This window comes from Dreissena polymorpha, chromosome 3, assembly GCF_020536995.1.
Source record: "Dreissena polymorpha isolate Duluth1 chromosome 3, UMN_Dpol_1.0, whole genome shotgun sequence".
In the NCBI taxonomy this organism is placed as follows: Eukaryota; Metazoa; Mollusca; class Bivalvia; order Myida; family Dreissenidae; genus Dreissena; species Dreissena polymorpha.
Genome location: NC_068357.1, coordinates 32,371,772 through 32,382,212, shown reverse-complemented (window position 1 = coordinate 32,382,212; position 10,441 = coordinate 32,371,772).

Here is a 10,441-nt window from a genome sequence, read left to right as displayed (position 1 = left end):
AAGCTTGTGTAGCTTTATATTATCAGTCTTTTATTTCATATTTTTCAACTTCTTTAGAACTTCCACATATTGTGTCATGGTGTATAACTAATTAGAACACACACTCAATCAAAGTGAAAACACAAATATAAAATAAACATAGTTTCAAATGATAAAAAGCTTGATTGATTACATGCCTTATAAGTAGGCGCCTTTATGGAATTGGTAAACAAATATTACCATAGATAAAAATTAAACACTATATACAACAGTTGTGTTCTCGGGTTCACGGAGTCTACATATGATTTGTGCACCGAATAATATATATGCATATATAATCAAACTTTAAGGATATCTATACAAAGCTAGTTCATTTGCGGTTTCTTCCCTGGCTTTTTTGTTGTTGTGTACATCATTACTTAGTAGAACTTGATGTATCGTCCACAACTATCCTAGGAATCTGAAACGACGTTCTACTTAAAGTATTCCACATTATACTATATTCTAGTGTGCCTTGTACAATACGTTGAAGGGATATAGATAGTGTAGAAGATAATAAAGTCACACAAAAAACACATACTTATAGTTTCTTGTTTTGACGTACCTTAGCGGAATCCTGATTGAATTCTAGAGCCATTGATCGCCATGTTCTATGCCTTGGGGAGTCAGGTTCATCTGAAAGAATAAATATATATTTTTATATATCTCTACAACATCTCATATTTACCAGTAAAAAGTAATCAATATAAAGAACATGAGGCTTAATTTAAAGTTTGAATAGGTCGAAACTGAAGATGATGTATATTCAATTGTAGATTACTACGCGTACCACCTCACAATGAGAAACAAACATACTCACTTCCAAGGCGAACTTCATTGAAAGGCGATTTCAAAAAGACCTTCCCACTCTGTCCATCGGATCTAAATGTAGATAAGATAGTAATTTAGCATGTGTCATCATCATGCACCAAACATTCCTTCAGTGGGTGTTAAACATCTGAGAACTGTTTGCTATTATCCATTGTATTTTTTATCAAATTATTGGAAAACGCATAAACATGCATATGTTAACTACAACAACAAAAATAAGCGCATTTTCAGTATTTGAACACGTGAAAGTTGAATTTCCGTTTTAAGTTTTGTATACATGTATATACACATTTACATAATTTAATTTTAGCACTCCCAAATTAATCTCATATAGATCGCGTTAAAGGTAGGAATGGCAACGAATGTTTAAATGATTGAATACTCGAATAAAATAAAAAAAAATTCTGAACATGTTCCTTAATGTTGTTGCTTTTAAACAATCAATTTAAATGCAGAAAATTTTAATATAATGATACTATATATATTAGTTCCTAAACCGACACTCCATACTGCGTATGGACATCAAGGACACTTTCTATTAACAAACACATTATGTACAATACGCTCGCTTACGTGTATTAAACATGCTTTTCGGCGCCTATCTTTTTGAAACAATATTTGATATAGATGATTCGATACACATGATTTAAACTGTTAGATCTGCCGTTCAAAAGGCTCCCATTTTGGGTAAGTTAGCAACATCGAGAAATAAAAAGTCATAAGGATTAATTTCTAACTGAAGAAATATGTCTGTTTGTACTGTAGCTTTTTGAGGTATGTAGGTGTACATCTGTGATATGCGTGTATATGGCTGCTCGTTATCATGTATGCAACAAATTTATCAGGTCGCCGTGGAGTTATGGATATGGTGTCCGCCTAGCGACCGGGAGGTCACGGGTTAGATCATCACCGTGGGAGCGTTCTTTCGATCTCCCCCAAAGACACCAAGTACTGGTTCTAGGCCCAGGAAACGGACTCGAGAGCGTTTATATAAGCCTTAGTCTTTCGATGCAATCGAGCTAAAATAAATAGGTTTAAACTAAACGAAATTTGTCGCATAAAGTAGATTTAATATTAATATCATGTTTGCATATATCTAATACCGGACGACAGAATCGAATACTTCAATGAGCGAATAGTCGAATATCAATTTTGCTATTCGTTGCCATCCCTTGTTCAATGTATTAGATTCTCTATATGAACATGTAGATTTTCAGGGTTGTAACCGAATATTTCGCATTACTAGCATACACTGCATCCAAGTTCAAAGAAACATTTAAGCAAAAGTAAAGGATTCTCAAACATTTAAAGTTGCATACCCTCAATGTTTCTTTCCGTATTTTTCTAACCCGTTATTTTCAATGAATTAATATAACCATTAATTACAATTAATATTGGGCAAGAAATTAGTGTGTGCATATACCTATACAATCATCTCCTATTGATAGATTTATGATAGTAAATGAGGTAAAGAAAGTGTAACAAAGAACATATACCGGTAAGCACACATGTGTTGAAATGATCTGTACGAAAACTAGAAAAAAAACTAAATATAGTTATGCTTCTTTAAAAAACTACAAATAAAAAGAAGTTTTCAATGATGTATCCTTAATTGAAAAACAGGTAATTATTTTAATTTTCACGGCGAAAACATTTAGTTCCAGCTTCACCCACGTTTTCCAAAAGTGAACATGTCTTAACGATGATACAGTAGAGGATGTTGTGATTTATTAGTCAGTCTTATTTTAAACAGATATGTCCTTAATTGATTACAAGTATGAATGGCATTTAGTACATCATTTATAAACGAAAGTGATCGAGCCCGAAATAATTCATATTGCTCAACTAAGGATGGCTATTCAGTATGATCTAGTTTTTGTATAAAACCGTCCAAAAATATTTAAATATGTGAAACGGAAAGTTCAGAATAAACTCAGAGGTTACAAACAAGTTGTGTACTTTGTACGTACACATATCAGAAAGGAATCACTCAAACAAACCCCATTATTTCATAAGGTAAAAGACAGTGGAACTTTTCACTGATGAAATTATTGGGCTTTTTACGTTTACATTAAATATATTAAGAAATACAACTTTGGAAAAGTCTTAAGTGTAATAGCATATTTTTTTTTTTTAAATTATCAATGTTTGCCTTTTGCGGGATTCAAAACAAGTATATATAGTGATAAAAAACCATTGAACATCAAATATGTAAATGAACGAATACCGATTTAGGTTCTCCAGCCTATTTGAATGCTTGTTTGCGTTCCTCGCCTTTCTTCTGACCACAATACATATCGCTGTAAATATTCCTATAGCGAGAAGCAAACCGCCCGAAACAGAAACACCAATAATCAGCTTGACATTGACAGTGTCTGTAACATAAACAATACATAAATATAATGAATATTTTTCGTCATAGAAACAGAATCGACCAGCTTGAATTTGAATGAAAGATAAATCTTACATGAACATAATGAATATTTTTTGTCATAGAAACAAAAACGATCAGCTTGAAATTGAATGAAAAATAAAAATTAAATAAATAAAGGGTATATTGCTAGTCGTTGAAACAGAAATGATCAGCTTGAAATTGGCTGAAATAGTATCAGGGAGATAGTTATAAAATGATATACTGTCCGACAAAGTAATTCCAACGATCAACTTTACATAATCTGCAAGACAAAGAACGACTCTCTTAAGGTATGATGTAATGCACGTCGCAGAAACATCAATCTTCAGCTTGAAATTGTATGAAAGACAGACGATTACAGAGTTATAGTATGATATACCGCCCTTCGCAAAAAGGATCACGTTATCTGAAAAACAGACAACAGTGTGAAAGAAGATAATATACAACTAGTCACAGAACCACCAATGACCCTCTCGTCATTATCTGGAATACATAGTATAACAATGTCGTAGTAAGATACTCTGCCCGTCGCATGAACTCAAGCGGTCATCTTTACATAATTTGAAAACATAAAATAAAACAAATATTGAATTATATTATTTTTCCCTCCGTAGAAACGCTAATGTATAAACCTTCGTGAAGTGTACGTCACATAAACGCAAAATAAACAGAAGCGTGGCACGGTGAAGACAAAACAGGACAGTGTTTTAGTACAATATACTGCCTTCTTCCGAAACATTAATTTTAACAAATTTCGCTTAATTATGTCGTGCGTGTAGTTTTGATTCAGATTAATTAATTGCTAAATTGAAATGCCGTACAGTAAACACATTTTCAAATACAATTTTGCTTCGATTGTGTGAGCAGTCGTTTGTCCTTACAACCTTTGATGGAATAAAGAAACATTACAATGTATGTTAACGTGAGGATAACAAATCATAATCTTAAAAGTTCTCCTTTGTCAATAAAAAGATAAATCGTACCTGAAGGCACACTGTCCGTTATGCACGCGAGTTCACCATCGTCTGTTACGTCACATACCTTCCCATATTCACAACGACCATTGACCTTCTCGTACAATCCACATAGCACGGTGGCGTTAGCAAGTGTTGCTACTCAATAAAATAAATGTCATCGTTAAATGAAATCAAATCGTTGTTACCAGTATTATCAGTTGTAGCAATGTGGTTAGGTCCTTTACTGCTAAATAGCAGCTACGTTTTGCTAAGTAAATCTCAGCAAGATCACATAAGTGGCCGACGCTTGATTACTAAGTGTTTTAGTTCCTTTTACATAGTGAAGATATTCATCAAAAAACATTAATTTCGCATAGCATATTAATTAACATTCAAGATTCCAGTAAACTTAATATTTATCCACCTGACATCGCATGAACCGTCTCTCCGTCATATTTGATCTGTGTTCCTTTCGCAAGATCCAATAAGGCATTTGTTATCTGTGTTGACGCGTAGACAGTATCTTCGTAGAAAAGAGTGAAGTCTACTACCAAGCTTCCAGTCCTATACACAGGATGCCAAATAAGATTGAATTAAAGTAATTTCGCAAAGTCGTTGCATATATATTAATTTAAAATACATGTATCTCAAAACTGGAACAATACAAAATACAAATACACGGAAGAAATTGCGGAACGATTACCTTATGGTGTTAACGACGATTCTAAAGAATGTAATGAACCGCAGCATGTAGATCCGTAGCTGCAATGAAATATTTTTTACGCAAACTTTCAGGTATAATCTGTACATTACATCGTTCCGCTATTAAGCACCATATACCCAGTTATATAACAAAACAAGAATTTAAAAAAATCAATAACTGTCTCTCGAAGTATGAAACCATAACTTGATCATATTTTGAGCGTTTTCACTAGCTTTTTATTATTGAACTGGCCGATCGCGATATTATATTTTACACACTTTTCCAATTCATAAGGCGTAAGTTTCAATTTTACTGGAAATTTGTCAACTCAAAATTTAAATTCACAATATAACGGAAGATAGCGATCGCCGGGTTAGACTGATTCAATGATTAATTCGACCTAAGTAATCGCAGTTCATCGAAAATAATAACATATTATACATACCGATAACGTAACTTTTTCTGCAACCTCTGCAAAAGTTCCCTCTGACAAAAAATTGACATCTTGTCCTTTTGGAATATTCAGTGTGATCTGCAGGTCTATTTGTTTGTAATTGTCTGAAATGGCCAACATTCTATAAGATGTTTTCATATAAAAAGCACACATTGTTTTTTCGTTATGTCGTGTAGGTATGAATGTTTTAGCTCTTGTTTGCGTTTAATGGTAATAAAAACTTTTATAGCAACATCCATTTTACACGTTTACATATGATATTATGAATGGCTACATTTATTTTTCATTCCAATGTATTATCTGCAAAAGCGAAAATGAAACAAATTATCGCCCGTCTGTATGTCAAGTTCAAAGCACGCAAATGGCTGTCAGAATAGACTTCGTGTAGTAATCTGTTTCGTTAAAACATATAATAGAGGTAGAGGTTCGCGCAAAAACGTTGTCAAAACAGATTTAAAGATGAAAAGCTACACTCTTTGTAATATTTGGGGTTAAGTGCACTCGCATACGCTTATACTGCTAAAACGAAAGCATGCATTTTAAACTGTTTTGGTGTTGCGATATACTTGGGTGGGTGTACGACTACTGGTAAGAAATTAACAAAAATTACCTGTACAGCTATCTTTTTTGGTGCTGGTTTTGAAACCCAGATTACAATGACACTCGTAACTACCACGTGAATTTACGCATGTCGAGTGTGCAGGGCATGTGAAGCCATTAGCTGAGGCACACTCGTCGATATCCGTATTACATTCGGAACCCATCCATCCTGCGTCACACGTGCAGCTCCCGTTCACCGTGTTGCACACTGATGTATGTGTCATATCACACAAACACGTGTTTGTACAGCCTTTGCCAAAACGACCTTGATGACATACTGGAAAAGAAACAGAAATCAAAATAAAGCAACACATATCAATGCAAGCACAAACTCATGTACGTACTCGCCTTTAAGTTAACCACTTATACACAATCTCGTACTGTTTATATTGTTCAACAATAACATTTTGATAACATTTTGATATAAAATGTACATACGTTTAATAAATTAAGAATTACTTATAGATTATTAATACGAAGCGCTAGTTCAATTCTTCCACGTTTATTGCGTCATCAGTTACGCGAATCTACCATCAACGTGATTAAATGCGTGGTGAAATAGTGTATCTGGATGAACCTACCTTGACAAAGACCAGAGGATTGTTTCAGGTATCCGGGATTACATTGGCACGTAAAACTTCCTGACAGGTTTATACAGTATGAATTAGTGGGGCACACGGGCGTAGTATTCGAACATTCGTTGACGTCATCCGAGCAGTTTTTACCTTGCCATCCTTTCAAACAAGCGCATATTCCGTTCTTTAGATTGCAATTCTCAGTGTTGGTCACATTGCAATCACACTTACTGGAGCAGTTCTCCCCGTAAGTCCATTCCATGCACTCTGAAAAAGAAACCACATAACCTTCTAAGAAAAAGAAAAGATAGTGACTTGCAAGTTGCTACTGTACATAATAACACAACACTCGTGCATCTGAACATACACGAGGATGTACTGTTTTGTGTTTGAAATATGACATACATAGCACGCCAAAAATAATATTTGGGAAATTAACAACAAGTTCAAATACGCTTAAACCGCTAATATATGTTTCAAATAAATGAATATTCTCTTATACTTTTTTTTTTAATACAAACACGCATAACGAACAAAACCTACCTGCACACGTGGCATTGTCGTTTTGCAGAAAATGTCCAACTTCACATTTACAGTTATACCCACCAACATTATTGATGCATTCTTGGCAACACGCATGTCGACCAGTCTCGCACTCGTTAAGGTCTGCAACAAATGAGCATATTTTTATCCCATTATATTTCTCTCCATGGATCTTTGAAAGACTAGGGACACACACAAACAAACACACCAACATACAAAACAGCCAGATAACGCCAAATAAGTGAACTTAGATGAATAATATTAAATGTACAATCCGGCTTAACAAAACAAAATTTTAATATAACGCCATACGTAAAGGATTGATGTACTACGAGCATGTTTCATTTCTATAAAATATTTTACATTTAAAGAAAACACAACACATACTATGAATTGTGCATGTAAATATCTGGTACCTGTACAATTTGTGCCGTTGTAGCCATTCGGACAAACACACACAACGTTTTCATTGGAAACAGAACACGATGCATTTACAGAGCAGCGAGCAGATTGATTTGACGTACACTCATTCTCAGCTGAAACATCAACATACAACATTATCATTACAATATTGTTGCTGTATTGCTATGTATAACATTTTCAAATTGTTATATTCATTTTCTATTTGCAACATAATCAAAAATATATACCGAAATATAAATAAAATAGTGTTATACCTTTCTAATTGACATTAAAAAACTTACATAAATATAACACTTACGTATGCAAGACATTCGGTCCGTAAGATTAAGAATAAATCCCGCTACACAAGAGCATCTATAGCTACCGAGAGTGTTGATGCATTGTTGTTGACATTTGTTGTCGCCATAGCACTCATTTATATCTAATATATAAGTAAATAGATAATAAATAAATTAATAAATACAAAAACGTATGCATCGTTACCAATTTGAATGTCTAATATGATTAACAAATTAGCAATGTTATTAATTGGTGTTCATTTTAACAAGCAATTGTGTCTCTTTCAAAAATAAAGTTAACGTAATTTTTAACTCGCAGAAAACAATGAACGTCGAAAAAACACCATAATAAATGTACAAATATGGACTCTAAAAGTACATCGCAGTCACATTTTCAATTTCAATTATATAATAACATTAATGGCTTATTTACATTGTTAAATTATATACCTGAACACGTTCCATTCCTGACAACAAATCCTGTCCTGCAATTACACTGGGAACTTCCTGGTTTATTGATACAAATCTGTTCACATAAATTCTGGTCAGCAGCTTGGCATTCGTTAACATCTAAACAAAACATACTATTTAGTTCAGTACGTTTCTTTAGTTAAAATGACTATTTAAGACTTTGAACTGTTGATTAACAACAGAAAGTAGTTCTTAGCATTATTTCTAGCCAAACCGGTATTGTTCATCTTAAATGTTTTGTCTTTTTCTAATGTATAATATTGCATAAACGTAATAGTTTGCTTTATTCGAAGACTCTCAGGGAGAGCCCATAATTCTAAATAACGGCTGAGAGTCGCATGCTGCGAACGATTTTGTTTTCAATTTGGTCGTTTTCGGGCGGTTTTCATTCTTGTGTATATGAAACTCCTGCCTGAAAGTATGAGGTTATATAATTTTGTTCTCATTTTGTCCTTATCAACCAATACTTAAATAACATAATGCCAACTAAAATATAACATGACTAAAACTGGCATTACCGCCTTTGAAAGAAAAGTATTTTGGGGTTAAACCAGTTTGAAGGCTAGCCGACCCTCATACTTACACCACAATTTATCACATACTAAACGAGCGTCCAAGACGAGTGAATCAAATACTGTACACATAATTTTATTGTACTAGTTTTTAAGTACCGGAAATCTATTAATAACATTGGGGGATAGGGTTTAAAGATATTAGTTTAGAAAAAAAATCATCTATAAAATATTTTAAACAATAAGTTTCGCGATGAATCTACAGAAAATTTAAAACACACTTTGTGTAACAATGGTAGCAATCATGTTGCAACCACATATCAACATAGTGTTCTTTTACTAACAGCATCTGGGTAATACAATTTTACAACATGGAAGATATATACAAGGATGCGTTCTACTGCATCAACACAGCACATTTCGAACTGTTGAAGAATGTAATATACCCAAAAAGAAAACAGTAGAGAATTTATAGTTCGTATTCACTACTTTATAGAGAACACCAAATATACACATAAAATGATTGAAACTGTAAATATTACTTGATCAACAATGCAGTTTTGTATTGTTTCTTTATTGTGAGTGTTTGAATTGGCTCACAATTGCAACGAATCAAATGTTTATATGTTTTTACAATACATTAACAAAAATGTTTTCATGCATGCGTTTATTTTGGAAATAGGTTTGATGATGATTAAATTGCGTATAGTCTTACATACACTTAAGTTATTCCATTATTATTTATAAAATGAACACAATCAATCATATTGCTTCGTATGCTATGGTACACTTTCTTATGTGTAAACACACCTTCATTTTTGCACAATATGGAAGTTGGTATTAATAATGTTAATCTTATTACTTTAATGTTGCTGTTATATGTGTTTGGAATTTGAAGAAGTCATAATATTGCTAAAGTGATATCAAGTTATTCTCTTGCAAATCTTACAAAAACTGTTTTATTCATTAAAAAAGGTTCATTAAGAAAGTCAAAATGTAAATTCATTGTCACAGTGTATTGTTTTTAAATAAGTGAAATACACATATCGGCGTATTACAAGTCAATAAGAAATAATGCAATGTCCCAACCTTCGCACTTTCCCGATGCTATGTTTTTCTTGTAGCCTTCTTGGCAGACGCAGGAAGCGCTGCCAGGCGTGTTCAAGCAGCGGGTATTGGGTTCGTAGCAGACTACTTGGTTATCCCTGCATTCGTCCACATCAACGTCGCAACTTATCCCTATCCATCCCGGGTTACACACACACCCTGCAAATAAATCAGATTGTACTAATGCTTGCTATAGTCGTTATAGCTGAAGCAGTAGAAAGCAGCAAAAACAGCAGGGGTAGTAACAGTTCTTATTATATTTTGTAATATATATTAAAATAGTTGTCTCGCTAAAATAATTTTAAAATAACACTTTCCTACGGTACTATTGCACACACCGTGGATGCACGAACACGTTAGCGAACACTCTTTCCCATAATGGTACTTGTCACAATCTTAAAAATAGTTCATAATTTATTTTATCCATAACCAAAAACCGTCTGTGTAATGGTTTAATTATAAACGCATTCGTTTCAAAATAAAAAATACGACGATCGAACAATATGTCTTGCACAAAATAAAAAGTATACACATCTCAATAGCAGCCCATTTTTCAC